Consider the following 22,451-nt stretch of genomic DNA (forward strand, 5'->3'; position numbering starts at 1 on the left):
CTTTATAATAGAATGATTTACATTCCTTTGGGTATATACCAGTAATGGGATTGCTGGGTCAAATGGTATTTCTGCCTCTAGGTCTTTGAGGAATTTCCACACTGTCTTCCACAATGGTTGAACTAATTTACACTCCCACCACCATTGTAAAAGTATTCCTTTTTCTCTGCAACCTCACCAGCATCTGTTGTTTTTTGACTTTTTAGTAGTAGCCACTGACTGGCATGAGATGGTGTCCCATTGTGGTTTTGATGTGCATTTCTCTAATGATCAGTGATGTTCAGCTTTTTTTCATATGCTTGTTGGCCACATTTATGTCTTCTTTTGAGGGGCGTCTGTTAATGTCTTTTGCCCATTTTTTTAATGCAGTTGTTTGTTTTTTCCTTGTAAACTTGTTGAAGTTCCTGGTAGATTCTGGATATTAAACCTTTGTCAGATGGATAGATGACAACATTTTTCTCCCACTCTGTAGGTTGTCTGATGATAGTGTCTTTTGCTGTACAGAAGCTCTTTAGTTTAATTAGATCCCATTTGTCAATTTTTGCTTTTGTTGCAATTGCTTTATGCACTTTTGTCATGAAATCTCTACCTATGTCTATGTCCTGAATGGTATTGCCTAGATTTTCTTGTAGGGTTTTTATAGTTTTGGGTTTTACATTTAAGTCTTTAAACCATCTTGAGTTAATTTTTGTATATGATGAAAGGAAGAGGTCAAGTTTCAATTTTCTGCATATGGCTAGGCAGTTCTCCCAGCACTATTAATTAAATAGGGAATCCTTTTCCCATTGCTTATCTTGTCAGATTTGTCAAAGATCAGATGATTGTAAGTGTGCAGCCTTATTTCTGAGTTCTCTATTTTGTTCCATTTGTCTATGTGTCTGTTTGTATACCAGTACCATGCTGTTTTGGTTACTGTAGCCTTGCAGTATAGTTTGAAGTCAGGTAGCACGATGCCTCCAGCTGTGTTCTTTTTGCTTAGGATTGTCTTGGTTATTTGGGCTGTTTTTTGGTTCCACATGAATTTTAAAACACTTTCTTCTAACTCTGTGAAGAATATCAAGGTAGTTTAATGGGAATAGCATTGAATCTATAAATTACTTTGGGGAGTATGGCCATTGTCACAATATTGATTCTTCCTATCCATGAGCATGAATTTTTTTTTCCGTTTGTTTGTGTCCTCTCTGATTTCTTTGAGCAGTGGTTTGTAGTTCTCCTTGAGGATGTCTTTTACTTCCCATGTTAGCTGTATTCCTAGGTATTTTATTCTCTTTGTAGCAATTGTGAATGGGAGTTCATACATTATTTGGCCCTCTGCTTGCCTGTTGCTTGGTGTATAGGAATGCTAGCAATTTTTGCACATTGATTTTGTATCCTGAGACTTTGCTGAAGTTGCACATCAGCTTAAGAAACTTTTGGGCTGAGATGATGGGGTTTTCTAGATGTAGGATTATATCATTTGCAAGCAAAGATAATTTGACTTCCTCTATTCCTATTTGATTACGCTTTATTTCTTTCTCTTGCCTGATTGCTCTGGCCAGAACTTCCAATACTACATTGAAAAGGAGTGATGAGAGAGGGCATCCTTGTCTTGTGCCGGCTTTCAAGGGGAATGCTTCAAGCTTTTGCCCATTCAGTATGATATTGGCTGTAGGTTTGTCATATATGACCCTTATTATTTTGAGGTATGTTCCTTAAATACCTATTGGGAGTTTTTAACATGAAAGGATGTCGAATTTTACTGAAGGCCTTTTCTGCATCTATTTAATCATGTGGTTTTTGTCTTTAGTTCTGTTTATGTGATGAATCGCATTTATTGACAGGCATATGTTGAACTAACCTTGCATCCTGGGGATGAAGCCAACTTGATTGTGGTGAATAAGCTTTTTGAGGTGCTGCTGGATTTGTTTTGCCAGCATTTTACTGAGGATTTTTGCATCGATGTTCATCAGGGATATTGGCCTGAAGTTTTCTTTTTTGTTGTATCTCTATCAGGATTGGGTATCAGGATGATGTTGGTCTCATAGAATGAGTTAGGGAGGAGTCCCTTATCTTTAATTTTTTAGAATAGTTTCAGTAGAAATGGTACCAGTTCTTCTTTGTACCTCTGGTAGAGTTCAGCTGTGAATCTATCTGATCCTGGGTTTTTTTTTTTTTTTGGGGTGGGGGGTGGGTTGGTATGTTATTTATCACTGCCTCAATTTCAGAACTTGTTATTGGTCTATTCAAGGATTCAATTTTCTTCCTGGTTCAGTCTTGGGAAGGTAAAGGTGTCCAGGAGTTTATTCAGTTCTTCTAGATTTTCTAGTTTATGTGCATAGAGGTATTTATACAATTCGCCAACAGTTGTTTGTATTTCTATGGGGTCAATGGTAATATTCCCTTATCATTTTTGATTGCGTTTATTTGATTCTTCTCTCTTTTCACCTTTATTAGTCTATATAGCAGTCCATCTATTTTATTAATTAAAAAAAACCCAGCTCCTGTGTTCATTAATTTTTTTAAGGGTTTTTCGTGTCTCTATCTCCTTTAGTTCCCCTCTGCTCTTGGTTATTTCTTGTCTTCTGCTAGCTTTGGGATTTATTTGCTCTTCGTTCTCTTGTTCTTTTAGTTGCTCTTATTTCTCTTGTTCTTTTAGTTGTGATGTTAGGTTGTTAACCTGAGATCTTTCTAGCTTTTTGATGTGGGTATTCAGTGCTATAAATTTCCCTCTTAACACTGCTTTAACTGCATCCCAGCGATTCTGATACATTACCTTTTTGTTCTCATTAGTTTCAAATAACTTCTTGATTTCTGTCTTAATTTCGTTATTTACTCAAGAGTCATTCAGAAGCAGGTTGTTCAATTTCCCTGTAATTGTGTGGTTTTGAGTGAATTTCTTGAGATCTAATTTGATTGCACTGTGGTCTGAGAGACTATGATTTCAGTTCCTTTGTATTTGCTGAGGAGTGTTTTACCTCCAATTATTTTAGAGTCAGGGCCATATGGCAATGAGAAGAATGTATATCCTGTTGTTTTGGGGTGGGGAGTGCCATAGATATCTATCAGGCCCACTCGATCCAGAGCTGAGTTCAGGTCCTGAATATCTTTGTTAATTTCCTGTCCTTGATGATCTGTCTAACATTGTCAGTGGGATGTTAAAGTCTGCCAGTGTTATTCTGTGGGAATCTAAGTCTCTTTGTAGATCTCTAAGAACTTGCTTTATAAATCTGATTGCTTCCTGTATTGAGTGCATATATATTTAGGATAGTTAGCTCTTCTTGTTGAATTGAACCCTTTACGATTATGTAATGTCCTACTTTGTCTTTTTTTATCTTTGTTGGTTTACAGTCTGTTTTGTCAGAAACTAGGATTGCTACCCTTGATTTTTTCTGTCTTCCATTTCATTGGTAAATTTTCCTCCATCCTTTTATTTTGAGCCTATATGTGTCTTTGCATGTGAGTTGGGTCTCTTGAAGATAACATATTAATGGGTCTTGGCTCTTTATCCAGCTTGCCATTCTGTGTCTTTTAATTGGGACATCTAGCCCATTTACATTTAGGGTTAGTATTGTTATGTGTGAATGTCATCATGATTCCAGCTGGTTATTTCGCAGACTTGTTTATGTGGTTGCTTTATAGTGTCACTTGTCTGTGTACTTCAGTGTGTTTTCATCATGGCTGGTAATAGTTTTTCTTTTCCATATTTGGTGTTTCCTTCAAAAGCTCTTGCAAAACAGGCTGAGTGGTTACAAATTCCTTCAGCATTTGCTTGTCTGAAAAGGACCTTATTTCTCCTTCATTTATTAAGCTTAGTTTGGCCAGATATAAAATTCTAGGTTGAAAATTCCTTTCTTCAATAATGTTGAATATTGGCCCCCAATCTCTTCTGGATTATAGGCGTTCTGCTGAGAGGTCTGCTATGAATCTGATGGGCTTCCCTTTGTAGGTGACCTGGCCTTTCTCTCTGGCTACCCTTAACATTTTTTCTTTCATTTCAACCTTGGAGAATCTGATGATTATGTGTCTTGAGGTTGAGCTTCTTGTGCAGTATCTTACTGGGGTTCTCTGCATTTCCTGAATTTGAACGTTGGCCTGTCTTGCTAGGTTGGGGAAGTTCTCCAGAATGATATTCTTAAGTATGTTTTCCGGTTTGATTCCATTCTCCCCATCTCTTTCAGGTATGCCAACTGGTTGTAGGTTTAGTCTCTTTACATAATCCTACATTTCTCAGAGCGTTTATTCATTCCTTTTCATTTTTTTCCTCTATTGTCTGCTTGTCTTATTTCAGAAAGATAGTCTCAAGCTCTGAGATTCTTTCCTCTGCTTGATCTATTCTGCTATTGATACTGGTGATTACATTGTGAAATTCTCTTGTTATGCTTTTCAGCTCCATCAGGTCAGTTATGTTCCTCTCTAAACTGGCTATTCTGGCTACCAGCTCCTGTATTGTTCTATCATTATTCTTAGCTTCTTTGCACAGGGTTACAACATGTTTCTTTAGCTAATTGAAGTTCACTATTACCCACCTTTTGAAGCCTGCTTCTGTCAGTTCAGCCATCTCAGCCTCAGCCCAGTTCTGTGCTCTTGCTGGAGAGGTCAGTTGTGGTCATGTGGTGGAGAGGAGGTACTCTGGCTTTTTGAGTTTTCAGCATTTTTGTGTTGAATCTTCCACACGTTTGTGGGCTTATCTACCTTAGATTTTTGAGGTTGTTGACCTTTGAATGGGGTTTTTATGAGGTCATTTTTGTTGATGTTGTTGTTTTCTGTTTGTTTTTTCTTTTTACAGTCAGGCCACTCTTCTGTAGGGTGGCTGTGGTTTGCTGGGGATCTGCTCCAGACCCTAGTTGCCTCAGTGTTTTTTGTACCTGGAGGTATCATCAGTGAAGGCTGTGAAACATCAACAATGGCAGCCTGCTCCTTCCTCTGGAAGCTCTGTCCCAGGGTAGCATTGACCTGTTGCCAGCCTGAATGTACCTGTAGGAGGTGGCTGGAGAACCCTGTTGGAAGGTCTCATCCAGTCAGGAAGAACAGGATCAGGGATCCACTTTAAGAAGCAGTCTGGCTGCTTTTTGATAGAGCAGGTGTGCTGCACTGGGGGTAGGGGGCCCTTCCTCATCTGGACCATTTGGACTCTCCAAAGCGGGCAGGCTGTGTCTGCATAACCCTGGCTGGAGTGCCTGAAACCCCCACAGAGAGGTTCCACCCAGTGAGGAGGAATGGATTGGGGTCTTGTTTAAAGAAGTAGTCTAGCCATGATCTGGTGAAACAGTTGCGCTGTGTCATGGGGGGACCCTTCCTCATCTAGACCATTTGGATTCTCCAAAGCCAGGAGGCTGGAATGGCTGAGTTGACTAAACCACAGAGATGGGCTGCCCCTCCCCCAGGAAGTTGGTCCTGTCTCAGGCAGACCGCAGCCTGTTGCTGTTGGCTGGCTGGAATTCCAAGCCAGTATGAGGTGCCGTGGGAGTGGGACCTGCAGAATGACGCTGCTTGTCTCCCTGGATTCAGCCCCCTTCCTAGGGGTATGAACAGGTATCTTGCCTTGCTGGGGATCCCAGGGCTGGAGTATGTAAAACTCCTAGGTCTCTGTGCATGCCTGAGCAGCTGCTTTGCCGAGACTCCGCAGAACTCTGTGAATCAGACCAAAGGCCCTGGTGGCATGGGCTCATGAGGGGATCTCCTGATTCATGGGTTGCAAAGTTCTGAGTGAGAATCATGGTTTACCAGGCAGGGTCACACAATTACTCACTGCTTCTCTTGGTTGGGGGTGGGGTTTCCTTTGGCTCCATGCAGCTCCTGGGTGGGCCATTGCCCCACCCTGGTTTTCTTCATTCTCTGTGGGTTGAGTTGTTTGCTTAGTCAGTCCCAGTACAAGAACCTGGATATCTCAGTTGGCGATGCTGAATTCACTTGCTGCTTTTATTCTTCTCCGTTAGTGCCATGTACTGCAGCTGCTTCTAATTGGCCATCTTGGCCCCTTGATCACATTTTATTTAGCTGTTCATTTTTTATCTTGTCTCTATCTTAAGGGGCATATGCTTGTAGCATGAAGCTCATATTTGGGTTACAAAGAGAACAACAAGGTATAGAATGTACCCTCAAGAAACTTAAAGTCTAGAGGAAAAGGCAACTACATAGAAAGAAAATTTCAAAATTATGTCCCAAGCTACAGGGAAAGGGAAAAGTACTGGGTTCTATGCAAATCCAAAGGAAAGATATAAAGGAAAGTCTCCTTGGGGGAGATAACAAGAGTCTTAAATGAGGATTAGAAATTATTCAGGTAAGGAAGTGTGGGAAGGACATTCTGGGTAGACAGATTCACTTGAGAATACCACTACTACTTTATTGCTACTACTAGTATTATTACTGCTAGATAACATTAATGAGTATGTACTATATGTACCAGATGCTGTTGTAATAAATTTATACTTACAACTCTTTTGAACTTTACAATTCTGTACATAGGAGATATGTACTATTGTTATCACCATTTTACACATAAAGGAGTTGTTCAGGTCACTTGCTCAAGGTCACAGAACCAAGTAGTTGATAGTGAGCTGAACCCAAGTAGTCATATGCCAGAGCTGAACATGCTTAATCACTATACTAGAGTTTAGTGAGTATACTAGATTTTTGGAGTACATAAACCTCCATATCTCCTGGAATTTTCCTCCTCATCTTTTTTCTTCACCAAAATATCTTTTTCCTGTTAGGATGTACCAATAATTATGTTCTAGTTGGGTGTTGTATACACTGTAGATTGCCACAAAAATACTGTGTAAAAATATTTATTTAACTTAGGATTCAGTGGGATTCAGATGATCTGGACTGGACTTAGTCTTGGTTGGGTTCGCTCATGTGTTTGTGGACAGCTATGAGTCAGTTAGGTAGCTATGTTCATCTTGGATAAACTTTGTCACATGTCTAGGAGTAGGCTGACTATTGGTTGAACTAGGCTGGTTCAACTAGGATGGTGGGGAAGACCTAAATTATATTCAGATTTCCATAGTTTTAACTTAATATCCTTTTTCTGTTCCAAGATCTCATCCAGGATATCACATTACACTTAGTTGTCATGTCCTGTAGGCTCCTCTTGGTTGTGACTGTTTCTCAGACTTTTTTTTTTTTTTTTTGATGACTTTGACAATTTTGAGGCATACTATTCAGGTAATTTGTAAAATTCCCTAAATTGGAGTTTGATGTTTTTCTCATTATTAGACTAGAGTTATTAGATTTGGGGGTGAAGACCGCAGAGATTCCTTTTTATTATATCATATCAAGTGTACATGCTATTAACATGACTTATCATTGTTGATTTTCACTTGCATTGGATTTTAAAATGAATCTTATATAAAACTCTATTTTTAATTGTATAAACTATATAATGGAGGATAAACTTACAAATATATTCTCCTAATCCCAAGGGACCCTGTACCATTTTAGTTGTTACTTAGATTAAATGCATGAAGATGTATGAGATTTTAAGTCAATGGGTTAACTATTATAAGCATGATAAATAAGTTTAATTTCTCATAAAAAATATAAGGTGAGTTCTTAGTCTGTTTTATGCTGCTATTCTGTGTAGAATACTCAAAACTGAGTAATTTTTCAAGGAAAGAAATTTATTTCCTCACATTTCTTGAGGCTGGAAGGTCTAAGATCAAGGAGCTGGCATCTGGTAAGGGCCTTCTTGTAGCATCATGTGATGGAAGACAAGAGAGAGAGGGAAGGGGGCTGAACACATCTTTTTTAAGGAATCACTCCCAGGATAACAGCCCTAATTCATTAATAAGGCAGAGCCCTCATGACCTAATCACCTCTTATATGTCCCACCTCTTAATACTGTTGATTTAGGAACAAAGTTTCCCACACATGAACTTTGGAGAGCCCATTCAAACCACAGCAGGCCGTAAATACAATTTCCCAATGCAAACACAACATCTTCATTTCAAGGTAAAGATTATATGAAATATGAACCATTAGTGTTGAAAGAGTATTTCAGGGAGAAGAGCCAAGATGGCCAACTAGACACAGCCAAGAGGAGCTTCTCCCACCAAGAGCGACCAGACCATCAAGCAGACTGGCATATTCCAAACAGATCTTTGAAAAGAAGGAATTAAGAGTGAATACAAGGAAGATGCAAGCCCTGGGGCTGAAAGGGGAGGAAGCTGGGAAACCTGCACAGGGTTGCTGAGCAGTAGAACTTGTTCTCGGCCCTGAGGAGCTCCTAGGGAAACGGTAAATGAAATAGGCATGAAGAGGCCCACTCTTGCTACAGACCTTGGGATCTTAGCTACAAGAGACCCCACAACTCTTATAGACATTTGAGTTGGCAGGGAGAACTGTCCAGAGAGTTAGCAGAGACAGAACTCCTGTCTGTGTGGAGGCCAGAGGGTTTGGCATGGGAACGGCTGCAGTGGAGCACATAGCCATGAGCACCCATCCCAAGCCATGGGCACCCATCCCATGGGCACCCATACTCCTCTAGGTGGCTTTAGCCTTTGTTAGGTGCTGGATCTGGAGAGAGCAGGGTTATCTTTCCTGGGGGATGGGGCCAGTCTCAAATGAATGTCCCATCTGCCAGCCTCTCCCAGGGTCCCTGCCTGGCCACACCCACTTGCAGCACAGCTTTAGCTGTCCCACTGAAATGCTTGCCAGCAGTCACCACCATTGCTCTTTCACTGGCAGCCCCCACCTTCCCACTAGAGTACTTTTGCAGAGACTCCCACTAGTACACACCTGCCTGTAGACTCTTCCCAGCCGTGTTGCCACAGCCCCACTGCTGCCCAGCCAGCATGCACACATATGTAGTCCCCCTGCTGCACTGTTGGTGTGCACTCACCCATGGCCTCCTGCTGCCCTGTTGGTGTGCCTTGTTGGTGTGCACTTGCTGGCAGCTCCCTGCTGCCCTGCTGCTCGTGGCTCCCCTGTCACCCATGGCTCCCCTGCCACAGTGTACTCTCTTGTGTACCCACCTCCACCCTGTCACAGCACTTTTGTTGGCAGCCCCCATCTGAATGTTGTTGCTAGCACACTGGGAACACCTCAGTTTCTCCAATGCAATAGGTGCTTGATCTAGAGGGGCCAGAGAGCAAAGCTGTAGGCTTGATGCCAGCTCCTCAGGATTAGAGCATGAAGCTCAGGAGTGTTGAGCAGAGCCTTGGCCTCCTGAAAGGATCCAGAAATGAAGCCAATTGATTAGACCCAACTTATGCCACAATGAAACCCTTAAGGACATCAAAGAATATATAAGCAAAAAGACCCATTCAAAGGACAACAACTTCAAAGATTAAAGGAACATCAGCCCATACAGATGAGAAAGAACTAGTGCAAGAATTATGGCAATTCTAAAAGCCAGTGTCTTCTTACTTCCAGATGACTGCACTGGCTCCCCAGCAATGGTTCTTAACCAAAGTGGAATGGCTAAATGACAGACATATAATTCAGAATCTGGATAACAAGGAAGCTCAATAAGATAGAGGAGAAGGTTGAAACTGAAACCAAATCCAGGTAAAACAATCCAACAGTTGAAACATGACATAGCCACTTGAAGAAAGAACAAAACTGAATTTCTGAAAATTAAAAATTCATTACAGGAATTTCATAATGCAATTGGAAGCATTAATAACAGAATAGAGCAAGCTGAGGAAATAATCTCAGAGCTCAAAGGCTGTTCTTTTGAATCAATGCAGGCAGACAAAAATAAAGAAAAAAGATTAAAAAAAATCAAAACCTCTGAGAAATATGGGATTATGGAAAGAGCAAATCTATAACTCATTGGCATTCCTGAAAGAAATGGAGAGAGAACAAGCAACTTAGAAAGTATATTTGAGAATATTGTCTGTGAAAATGTCCCCAAAGTTGCTAGAGAGGTCAACACACCTCAGGAAATTCACAGAACGTCTGCAAGATACTATATAAGACAATCATCCCCAAGACAAATAGTCATCAGATTCTCTAAGGTCAATGTGAAAGAAAAAACCTTAAAGGCAGCTGGAGAGAGGGGCAGATCATGTACAAAGGAAATCCCATCAGGCTAACAGTAGACCTTTCAGCAGAAACTTCACAAGTCAGAATAGATTGGGAGACTATTCAGCATCCTTAAGGAAAAGACACTCCAACCAAAGATTTCATACCTAGCCAAACTAAGCTTCGTAAGTGAAGGAGAAATAAAATCCTTTCAGACAAGCAAATGCTAAAGGAATTTATTACCATCAGGCCTGCCTGATAAGAGGTCCTTAAGAGAGTGCTAAACATGAACAAAAGACCATTATCTGCCACTACAATAACATACTTAAGTACATAGCCCACTGACACTGCAATTTAATTACACAATCAAGTCTACACAACAAGCCGCTAACAATATGATGATAAGATCAAATTATCACATATCAATATTAACTTGAAAGTAAATGGGCTAAATGCCCCACAGTGTAACAAGTTGGGTAAAGAACCAACACCCAACTGAACGCTGTCTTCAAGAGACCCATCTCACATGCAATGAAACCCATAGGCTCAAAGTAAAGGGATGGAGAAAGATCTATCAAGCAAAAGGAAAACAGGAGCAGGGGGTATTATTCTTATTTCAGATAAAACAGATTTTAAACCAACAAGGATACAAAAGGACAAAAAAGGGCATTATATAATGACAAAGGGTTCAATTTAACAAGAACACCTAATTATCCTAAATATATATGTGCCCAAAAATGGAGCACCCAGTTCTTCATCAAACCAGTTCTTAGAAGCCTACGAAGAGACTTAAGCGTACAATAAAAGAGGAAGACTTCAATATCCCACTGACAGTGTTAGGCAGATCATTGAGACAGAAAATTAACAAACATATTTGGGACCTAAATTTGACAATTGACCAAATGGCCCTAACAGACATCTACAGAATACTCCACCTAACAACAACAGAGTATAAACTCTTCTCATCTGCTCATGGCACATACTCTACAAGTGACCTTATACTCGGCCATAAAGCAATTCTTAACAAATTCAAAACAACTAAAATTATACCAACCATACTCTTGGACCACAGTGCAATAAAAATAGAAATCAATACCAAGAAGATCTCTCAAAACCACATAATTACGTGGAAATTAAATAATCTGCTCCTGAATGACTTTTGGGCAAAGAATGAAATTAAGGCAAAAATAAAAAAGTTATTTGAAATTAATGAAAACAAAGACACAACATACCAGAATTTCTGGGACATAGCTAAAGCAGCGTTAAGTGGAAAGTTTATAGCACTAAATGCCTACATCAATTAGTTAGAAAGATGTCAAATTAACAACCTAACATTACAACTAGAGGAACTAGAAAAACAAAAAACAAACCAACCCCAAAGCTAGCAGAAGAAATGAAATAAACAAAATCAGAAATAAACTGAATGAAATTGAGATGTGAAATCCATACAAAAGATCAATGAAACCAAAATTCTTCAGAAGAATAAATAAGATTGATAGATAGCTAATTAGATTAATAAAGAATAAGAGAAGATTCAAATAAACACAATCAGAAATGACAAATGTGATATTACCATTGACCCCACAGAAACACACACACACACACACACACACACACACACACACACAAAAAAAAAACACGAAAAAAACCTTCAGAGACTAGGAACACTACTATGTACACAAACCAGAAAATCTAGAAGAAATGGGTGAATTCCTGGAAACACACAACCTCCCAAGACAGAACCAGGAGGAAATTGAAATCCTGAACAGACCAATAATGAGTTCTGAAATGGAATTAGTAATTAAAAAAATCCTATCAGCCAGAGAAAGCCTTGGACTAGATGGATTCACAGCCAAATACTAAATGTACAGAGAAGAACTTTTGTAAACCCTACTGAAATTATTCCAAAAAAGTTGAAGTGGAGGGACTCCTCCATAACTCATTCTTTGAGGCCAGCGTCATTCTGATACCAAAACCTGGCAGAGACAAGACAAAAAAAGAAACCTTCAGGCTAGTATTCCTGATGATCATAGATGCGGCAATCCTCAACAAAATACTAGCAAACCAAATCTAGAAGCACATCAAAAAGCTAATCAACCACAAACAAGTAGGCTTTATTCCTGGGATGCAAGGTTGGTTTAACATATGCAAATCACTAAATGTGATTCATTATATAAACAAGACTAAAAATAAAAAGGCTTTTGATAAAATTCAACATCTCTTCATACTAAAATTCCTCAACAAACTAAAAATGGAAGAAACATACCTCAAAAGAATAAAAGCCATCTATGACAAACCCACGGCCAACATCCTACTGAATCGGCAAAAACTGGAAGCATTCTCCTTGAGAACTAGAACAAGACAAGGATGCCCACTTTCACCATTCCTATTTACATAGTACTAGAAGTCCCAGCCAGAGAAATCAGGCAAGAGAAAGAAATAAAAGTCATCCAAATAGGAAGAGAGGAAGTCAAACTATTTCTCTTCACAGATGCTATTATACCTATAAAACCCTATAGCCTCTGCCCAAAGGCTCCTGGAACAGATAAACAACTTCACTGAAGTTTCAGGATACAAAATCAATGCACAAAAATCAGTAGCATTTCTATACACAAATAATGTCCAACCTGAGAGTCAAATCAAAAATGCAATCCCATTCACAATAGCCACAAAAGAATAAAATAGCTAGGAATACAGCTAAAAGAAGGAGGTGAAATATCCTACAACAAGAATTACATAACACCACTGAAAGAAATCAGAGATGACACAAACAAATGAAGAAATGGTTTGTGCTCATAGATAGGAAGAATCAGTATTGTTAAAATAGCCGGCTGGGCGGGGTGGCACACGCCTGTAATCCCAGCACTTTTGGAGGCGGAGGTGAGCAGATCATGAGGTCAGGAGATCGAGACCATCCTGGCTAACATGGTGAAACCCCTTCGCTACTGAAAATACAAAAAGTTAGCTGGGGGTGGTAGCACACACCTGTAATCCCAGCTACTTGAGAGACTGAGGCAGGAGAATCTCTTGAACTCAGGAGGTGGAGGTTGCAGTGAGCCGAGGTTGTGCCTCTGCACTCCAGCCTGGGTGGTAGAGCGAGACTCTGTCTCAAAAAAAAAAAAAAAAAAATAGCCATGCATCCTAAAGCAATGTACAGATTTAATGCTATTTGTGTCAAACTACCAAATCACTTTTCACAGAATTAGAAAAAACAATTCTAAGATTTATATGGATTTAAAAAAGCCTGAATAGTCAATGCAATCCTAAGCAAAAAAAAAAAAAAAAAAAAAAACCAAAAAAACAAAAAAACAAAGCTGAAGGCATCACACTACCCGACTTTATACTACAAGGTTACAGCAAGCAAAACAGCATAGAGCTGGTACAAAAACAGACACACAGACAAATAAAACAGGTTAGAGAACCCAGAAATAAAGCCACACATCTACAACCATCTGATCTTTGACAAAGCTGATAACAACAAGCAATGGGGGAAAGAACTCTCTATTGATTAAATGGTGCTGTGATAACTGGCTAGCCATACGCAGAAGATTGAAACTAAGCCCCTTCCTTTTACCATATATATATATAAATTAACTCAAAATAGATTAGAGACTTAAATGTAAGATCTAAAATTATAAAGATCGTAAAAGAAAACCTAAAAATTACCATTCTGTACATAGGCCTTGACAAAGATTTCATGATGAAGTCTCCAAAGGCAATTGCAACAAATACAAATACAGACAAGTGAGATCAAATTAAACTAAAGAGCTTCTGCACAGCAAAAGAAACTATCAACAGAATAAATAGTCAAACTACAGAATGGGAGAAAACATTCACACAGTATGCATTTGACAAAGGTCTAATATCCAGAGTCTATAAGGAACTCAAATCAACAAGTGAAGAACAAGCAACCTCTTTAAAAAAATGGGCAAAGGACATGAGCATACACTTTTCAAAAGAAGACATACATGTGGCAACAAGTATATGAAAAAATGCTCAACAACATTGATCATTAGAGAAATGCAAATCAAAACCACAATGAGATACCATCTCACACCAGTCACAACGACGAGTATTAAAGTCAAGAAACAACAGATGTTAGCAAGGTTGCAGAGAAAAGGGAACAATTATACACTGCTGGTGGGAATGTAAATTAATTTAGCCACTGTGGAAAGCAGTTTGGAGACGTCTGAAAGAACTAAGAACTACCATTTGACCTGGCAATCCTATTACTGGGTATATACCCAAAGGAAAATAAATCATTCTACCAAAAAGACACATGCACCCATATATTTATTGCAATACTATTTACAATAGCAAAGACATGGACTCAACCTAGATTGGATAAAGAAAATGTAGTACATATACACCATGGAACACTATGAAGCCATAAAAAACAAAATCATGGTCTTTGCAGCAACATGGATGCAGCTGGAAGCTATGATCCTAAGTGAATTAATGCACAACAGAAAACCAAATACTGCCTATTCTCATTCATAAGTGGGAGCTAAACATTGAGTACACATGAACACAAAGAAGGGAACAATAGGCACATGTACGGAATCTCTTTTCCTTCTTCTTCCACTTCCACTGCCTTTCACGGTCCCCGGAGCCACCATCACAGCGGCAGTGGAGTCAGGAAGTTCAAGATGGCCACCACGGAGACCCAGTTGCTGCAGGAACAGCCAGAGATGGAAGATGCTGATAATTCTGAAAAGACTATACATGAAGAAAATGGAGAAGTATCAGAAGACCAATTTCAAAATAAGAACAAAATAAGTTAAAAAAGTATAAACACAGAAGTGAACATAAGAAACATAAGCATTCCTCAGAAGACAAGGATAAAAAACATAAACATAAGCATAAACATAAGAAACACAAAAGAAAAGAGGTTACGGATGCTTCTGATAAAGAGGGAATGTCTCCAGCAAAAAGAACTAAACTTGATGATTTAGCTTTGCTAGAAGACTTGGAAAAACAGAGAGCCTTGGTTAATGCTGAACTTGATAATTAGTTAATGGAAGGAAAGGTCCAATGTGGTATGGGGTTCATTTTACAAGATTATGAGTCTGGCTCTGAAGAAGAAGGGGAGATTCATGAAATTTAAGAAATGGAAGTAGATCTAGTACTAGATCTTCAAGTACAAAGGGGAAACTTGAACTTGTGGACAATAAAAATACTATGAAAAACGGTGTAAAAGCAGATCCAAAGAATGGAGTAGACATAGATCTGATAAGAAGAAAAGCAAGGGGGGTATTGAAATCGTTAAAGAGAAAACAACTAGGACCAAGTCAGAGGAGAGGAAAAAGTCTAAAAGCCCATCAAAAGGAGTAAGTTTCAAGATCAAGCAAGAGAATTAAAATCCCCTACCCTTAGAAGGTGATCTTAAGAGAAAATTAGTAAGGCCAGATCTCCTACTGATGATAAGGTTAAAACTGAAGATAAAAGTAAATCAAAAAACAAGACAAATCCCCAATTATAAATGAAGGTAGAAGTCACGATCAAGGTAAAAAATCCAGATCCCCAGTTGTTTTAAGAGGTAAAACCAAAGACAGAAGGTCACAGTCCAAAAAGAGAAAATCAACACAGTCTGAAGCTGGTAAAGAGAAGAACCCAATTAGATCTCCCTCTAAAGATACTTCATCTGGGAAAGAAAATAGGTCACCCAGTGGAAGACCTGATTGTAGTCCTAAAAGAAGTTTGTCTTCAAAACCATGTGGTAAATCAAGAAGAAATAGGTCTTCGCTTTTAAATGATAGAAGATCTAAGCAGAGCAAATCTCCCTCTTGAACACTCTTTCCTGGTAGAAGAGCTGAGCCGATCCTTAGAAGGAAAATGAAGAGAACCAGAGAGAAGACGACTTTCTTCTTCAAGAACACAACCTCAAGATGATATCCTTAATAGATGTGAAAGATCAAAAGATGCCAGCCCCATTAATAGGTGGTCTCCAACCCGAAGAAGTAGTAGATCTCCCATTAAAAAGAGGTCTCGTTCCCCACTCAGGTGTAGCACAAAAATCAGGTCTCCAAGCAGAAGCAGGTCTCCTCAGAAAAGGGACAGAGGTTGGAGGAGCAGATCACGCTTGAGAAGGTGGTCTCGATCATGGGGTGGTCATAGATGAAGGAGCAGAAGCAAAGTAAAGGAAGATAAATTTAAAGGAAGTGTTTCTGAAGGAATGAAAGTTGAGCAGGAATCTTCGTCTGATGATAACCTTGAAGATTTTGATGTGGAGGAAGAAGATGAAGAAGCCCTAATAGAACAGAGAAGAATCCAAAGGCAGGCAATTGTTCAGAAATATAAATATCTTGCTGAAGATAGCAATATGTCCATGTCATCTGAACCAAGCGTCCCTCAGAGCAGAGCAGTGTGAAAACATGATCATCTTCTCCAGATGACATTCTGGAGTGAGTAGCTGCTGATGTTGAAGAGTATGAATGGGAAAATGTTGATACATTTCAGGCCTCAGTGAAAGCCAAGCATAATCTAATGACAGTTGAACAGAATAATAGTTCATCTCAGAAGAAGTTGTTGGCACTTGATAAGTTTTACAGAATCTGATGATGTTTCCTGACTATTTTGATAGTGCTTGCCTTTGGGTTGCTGGCAATGGATAAGATTCAAAGAGAATCCCAACCTCAGAGATAACTGGACTGATTCAGAAGGCTATTATCATGTGAACATAGGTGAAGTCCTAGATAAATGTTACAATGTGTATGGCTACACTGGGCAAGGTGTATTCAGTAATGTTTTATGAGCCAGAGATAATGCAAGAGCCAACCAAGAAGTGGCTGTAAAGGTCATCAGAAACAATGAGCTCATGCAAAAGACTGGTTTAAAAGAACTAGAGTTCTTGAAAGAATTTGATGCTGATCCTGATGACAAACTTCATTGTCTGCAACTCTTCAGGCACTGCACAAAGAGTATCTCTGTCTCATATTTGAGCCTCTCAGTATGAACTTACGAGAGACATTAAAAAATATGATAAAGGTATTGGTTTTCATATTAAAGCTGTAAGATCCCATAGTCAGCAGTTTTTCCTGGCATTGAAGCTCCTTAAAAGATGCGATATCCTACATGCAGACAACAAGCCAGACAATATCCCGGTTAATCATCAAAAAGTATTTTAAAGCTTTGCAATTTTGGGTTGGCTTCACATGTTGCGGATAATGACATTACACCTTATCTTGTCAGTAGATTTTATCGTGCTCTTGAAATCATTATAGGTAAATGCTGTGACTATGGTATAGATATGTGGTCAGTAGGTTGCACCTTATACAAACTCTGTGCTGGAAAAATTTTATTTCCTGGCAAAACCAATAACCATATGTTGAAGCTTGTGATGAATCTCAAAGGAAAAATGCCAAATGAGATGATTCAAAAGGTGTATTCAAAGATCAGCATTTTGATCAAAATCTCAACTTCGTGTACATAGAAGCTGATAAAGTAACAGACAGGGAGAAAGTTACTGTTATGAGCACAATTAATGCAACTAAGGACCTACTGGCCAACTTGATTGGGTGCCAGACACTTCCTGAAGACCAACGTAAAAAAGTATACCAGCTAAAGGACTTGTTGGATCAGATTCTAATGTTGGGCCTAGCTAAATGAATTAGCATCAACCAGGCCCTGCAGCATGCCTTCATCCAGGAAAAAATTTAAGCAAGATGAAGAAACTCTAAGGGTTTGAGTAAATACAGAGACTGAAGAAATTTCACAGCACTTTATTAATGAATATAAACTTATAAATATTTCTCCAGCAAATTTGAGGAAGCATGATATATTTGAATTTCTTTTAGAAATGTTAATCTGTTTTGTGTCTTATGTGAAATTTCACCATAGAACTGTTTTAAATTGCCAAGACTGAACAAAATTACGGTGCTAATGTATATGGTTGCAGTTCACATTAAAGACAAAAGCATCTGTTATAAAATGAGTAGTAATATTAGGTGGTTGATTTGTTTTTAGCAGACTTGGCTTCATTTTGGTCTTCAGATAAAATGGCCAGCATAAATGCTGTTTATATTCCTGTTTTCCTAGGTGTGTGTGTGCAGGCCACAGCAGCATGCCGTTGATGTAGTCAGTGCCAAAAGGGGTCTGTTTCTTCTTGAGCCTGCCTGCAGGGATGGTCTCCTTACAGAAAATGTGGCACACATACACCATAGAATACTATGCAGCCATAAAAAAGAATGAGTTCTTGTCCTTTGCAGGGACATGGATGAAGCTGGAAGCCATCATTCTCAGCAAAATAACACAGGAACAGAAAACCAAACACTGCATGTTCTCACTCATAAGTGGGAGTTGAACAATGAGAACACATGGACACAGGGAGGGGAACATCACAGACCGGGGCCTGTCGAGGGGTGGAGGGCAAGGGGAGGGAGAGCACTAGGACAAATACCTAATGCATGTGGGGCTTAAAACCTAGATGATAGGTTGATAGGTGCAGCAAACCACCATGACACATGTATACCTATGTAACAAACCTGCACGTTCTGCACATATATCCCAGACTTCAAGTAAAATAAAATTAAAAAAAAAAAAGCAGGTTGTATACAGCATTCACTACACTGAAGGTAAGCTAAACCATCAACATCTCTGGTGTTTTAAGATGTCATTTTATTGGAACAACTGACAAATGAGGAATGTTAGTTTTGTGGCAGAATTCCTAGCATGTGTGATAATTGATCTTGTTTTTTTTTTTTTTTTTTGGCATTGCACCTGTGGCATAGTTACAATTTCTGTTCTGTTAATCACATTTAAAATTGGAAGAGAACACGCTTGATGGATAGAGTGCCTTCAGTGTACTGTTTCTTATTAAGTTTACTTTCAAAAAATCAACTTGCTATAGACTATATATATATTTTGTTAAATAAAGTTCCTAGTGACATAGAAACACTGCATAGTTTTCATTTACTAATTACAAATGTTGAGGCCTAATTCTGAAAGTCCACATATTTAAAGGTTAGACAGACAGGGTAATGAAATTTTTAAGTATGTGTATGTCATTTTGAAAGTGTACTGCTTTATGGTAAAAGTGTTTTCATTTGATCATTGTTTTCATCATCTGTGATCATGTTGTCTTTCAATACAGGCATAAACCTTCTGCTCTTGAACAAAGCAGCTGCTTTTTAAAAGCAGTAATTGCTGCTTTACTTTTTATTTCTTTTATAAATGAAGCTTTTCTTTAAGAATGTGATTTTAAAGTGTTGTCTATTGCATAAAACAGTTGACACTCCTTGTAAAGTGAAGATTGTTCTACTGCATGTGAAGTGGGCAATGCAGATTTCTGTATGTTCTCAGTATGTACCACTAGATAATAAAATCTTTTGTGAAGAAAGAAAAAAAAAGAAGGGAACAATAGACACAGGGACCTACTTGAGGAGGGACACTACCTATTGGGTACCATGCGCACTACGTGGGTGATGAAATCATTTGTATACCAAACCCCAGTGACACACAATTTACCCATAACACATCTGTACATGTACCCCCGAACCTAAAATAAAAGTTGGGAAAATAAAAAAAAAAGGGTTGGGTGGGGACCAACAAATAAATTTATGCTTATATTTAAATTAAAGAAACACTGGACAGATGCTAAAGGAAGTTGTATAAGTTTTTACCAATATGAGGCTTTGGGAATGGAATGGAGTAGGTAAGAATAGAGGTAGGAATGATCTATCTTAATATAGACCTTTTAAATTAAATAAATAAAAGTCATTTTTAAAAAAGAAAGTATCTAATGTGAGGGTTCCTTACAAATAAATGACTCATTTTCATAATGTTTGGATATCGGATGAGGGCCTTGATTTTCAGTAAAATCTTTCCTCCTCTTAACTAATGCTTCCCCTCCTCAACCCCAAGTTACTTCTTATCTTTGGAAAAATGATATTACGTACCGCAATGTGGTTTGTTCTCAAAAACACTTACGGCAAGGATTTGTTTTTATTCTTCCAGGATTCTTCATTTCTTGTCATAGAAGCATGGGATCTCTGGTTACAATGAAAATATCAACCAAAGCCTAGTCAAGGCATCGGGGCACATAATTATTTCCACATTTGAGTGGCACAGACAAGAAGGAAGTAGGCAGGGTAAGCATTCATTTATTCAAAAAATAGTTACTGAGTACTTATTATGTGTTTGGCTCTGAGGCAAGAGGCATTTGCTCCCCTGAAGAAGTTTAATTGTGACGTGGAAACAATGACAAAACAGTGTGAAGAGTATGATTCGCAGGAAGCATTGTGTCCTGCAGGGCTGAGGAGCAGAGGCACCTCCCTCTTGAGGGGGTGGGCTGTGGGAATGGTTCAGACCGGGATTCTCAGAGTTGTTGACTTCTATGCTATCTGAAGGATGAGTGGGATTAGAGGAAAGAGGTGTTTATGTGCATGCATGTGAACAAGCATGTATATATGTGTGTACATGTGAATGAAGACCATTTTAAGTGGAAGGGAAACCATGTCCAAAAAGCCTAGAGATAAGCATGGTTGTGTTACATTCAGAGAAGGACAAGGGGATCCCTGTGTTGAATGTAATGTAATCTGAAGCCTTTGAGGTCTAGGAGGGTTTCCTGGAGGAAGTTACAGTTGAGCTGATGGGTAAGAGATTGTGGAGACGGCCAGCTAATCAAGGGGAAGAAGGGCAGGGCTCTCTGAGTGAGAACCATATCTTGAACAAAGGCACAGAGGAAGTGGATGCCTGGTCCCTTCAGGAAAATACAAATTGCTCAGTCAGACCAGAAAACAGATTGGAATGGAGGAGGAGAGGGGAGGCAGCAGAGGTGGGGAGGTGATAACTATCCTAGGTCTGCCACTCACTAGCCTTGAATAAACTGGGGATAACATTTCCCAGCCTCAGGTTTTTTTAAATCTTAAAGTGGGGACAATAAGAATAGACCTTGATGCATGCATTGTTTTGAGGATTAAATGAGATAAACTTGTAGACCACCCAGCACTGTGCTTGGTATATAGTAAGAGCTGAGTAAAGGGTAGATTTGATTATCATTCATCACTTTTGAATCGTTAATGTGCTGGTTAGTAACCTAACCACTGTTTGCAGCTGGAGGTTTTGGAAATTCTTCTCTGAATTTTCCCAGAGTCCTTACTGGAGAGATTCTTGGCTGGACACAGTGCCTGGCACACCGTTGACAGTCTAAGGATAGATGCAGAAGGGCAAGGGAGGTTATTCTTTGGGTTCTGACCGCAGGGATGAACCTCAAGAGAAATAGATGGGAAGGCTCTGCAGATGTTTGGTCCTTATTGGGAGATGCTTCTCCCTCTTGATTGAGAAATTTCAGACATTTCTTCTTGCAGCCCGCTTTCATTTCTTGTTCCAATATTAATCTCCCCCCTCCCCCCGACCTTCTCCCCGCTCAAAGTAAAAATGTGTATGTTGTGTAAGGAGGGAGGGTAAGGAAGAAGTGTTGTGCAACAGTTCTTCATTCAACGCAATACTGCTCTGCCAAAAATTCTATTTGTGGTATTTATCTTTTCAGCGGAGTGGCTGACACTGGGGTGTGTACAACGTTTAACAAGAGAGAAAGTTTTATGCCTTTAACCTTTACAAGAAAGAAGGAACCCCCAGGGACAACCGGCCCATCCAGTTTCTACTGAAATTCAGACCTCTTAGGCTTCCTTGGCTCTTTTCTGAAAGTCACTGTGGTCATCAGCTCAGGGCAGAGGGGCCAGTCTACTATATTTAGAACTACCAGGCCGGGCGTGGTGGCTCACGCCTGTAATCCCAGCACTTTGGGAGGCCGAGGCAGGCGAATCACGAGGTCACAAGATCGAGACCAACCTGGCTAACACGGTGAAACCCCGTCTCTACTAAAAATACAAAAAATTAGCTGGGTGTGGTGGCGGACGCCTGTAGTCCCAGCTACTTGGGAGGCTGAGGCAGGAGAATGGCATGAACCCAGGAGGCAGAGCTTGCAGTGAGCCAAGATCGTGCCACTGCACTCCAGCCTGGGCAACGAGCGAGACTCTGTCTCAAAAACAAAAAATAAAAAACAAAAAACAAAACAAACAAACAAACAAAAAGAACTATCAGGGTCACCCTATCATCAAACATGAATGGGGTGGCAAGAACTCTGCATGGCTTCCTTACTTCTTTTTACAAATTAAGAAAAATGCCAAACCAGATCTTGACCAAACCAGCTTTCTTTAGCTATTCCGTTAAAGTCACCCCATGTCCTGGCCATGTCAATTAACATGTGCCTGTACTTTCATGCCTTCTTGCTTTTGCCCAAGCTGGGCCCTCTGCCTGGACTGCCCTCTGCTACTTGCTCTTCTCCACTAGGCTGACTCCTACACTGGCTGTTCCTTGTAATAGGCTCAGGCTGGGCTCTTCTCTGTGATCTTCCCCATATGTTCACCTTTTCCTTCCCAGCAGATGACTTTCTTTGATTCTGCCTCTATTGTCCTGAGTTCTCAGATTAGCACTAACCTGGGAGCTCATTGGGACAGAAATCCCACTGGAATTGTGTCTGTAATCCAGTCACTATGGGTGTG

General features: G+C 39.6%; 1 pseudogene; it reads left to right on the forward strand.

Moving 5' to 3' along the window:
- Positions 1 to 14,597: 14,597 nt before the first annotated feature.
- On the forward strand, positions 14,598 to 17,607 carry LOC129044028 (serine/threonine-protein kinase PRP4 homolog; annotated as a pseudogene).
- The last annotated feature ends 4,844 nt before the right edge of the window (positions 17,608 to 22,451 follow it).

The sequence above is a fragment of the Pongo pygmaeus genome, chromosome 13 (genome assembly GCF_028885625.2).
Source record: "Pongo pygmaeus isolate AG05252 chromosome 13, NHGRI_mPonPyg2-v2.0_pri, whole genome shotgun sequence".
In the NCBI taxonomy this organism is placed as follows: Eukaryota; Metazoa; Chordata; class Mammalia; order Primates; family Hominidae; genus Pongo; species Pongo pygmaeus.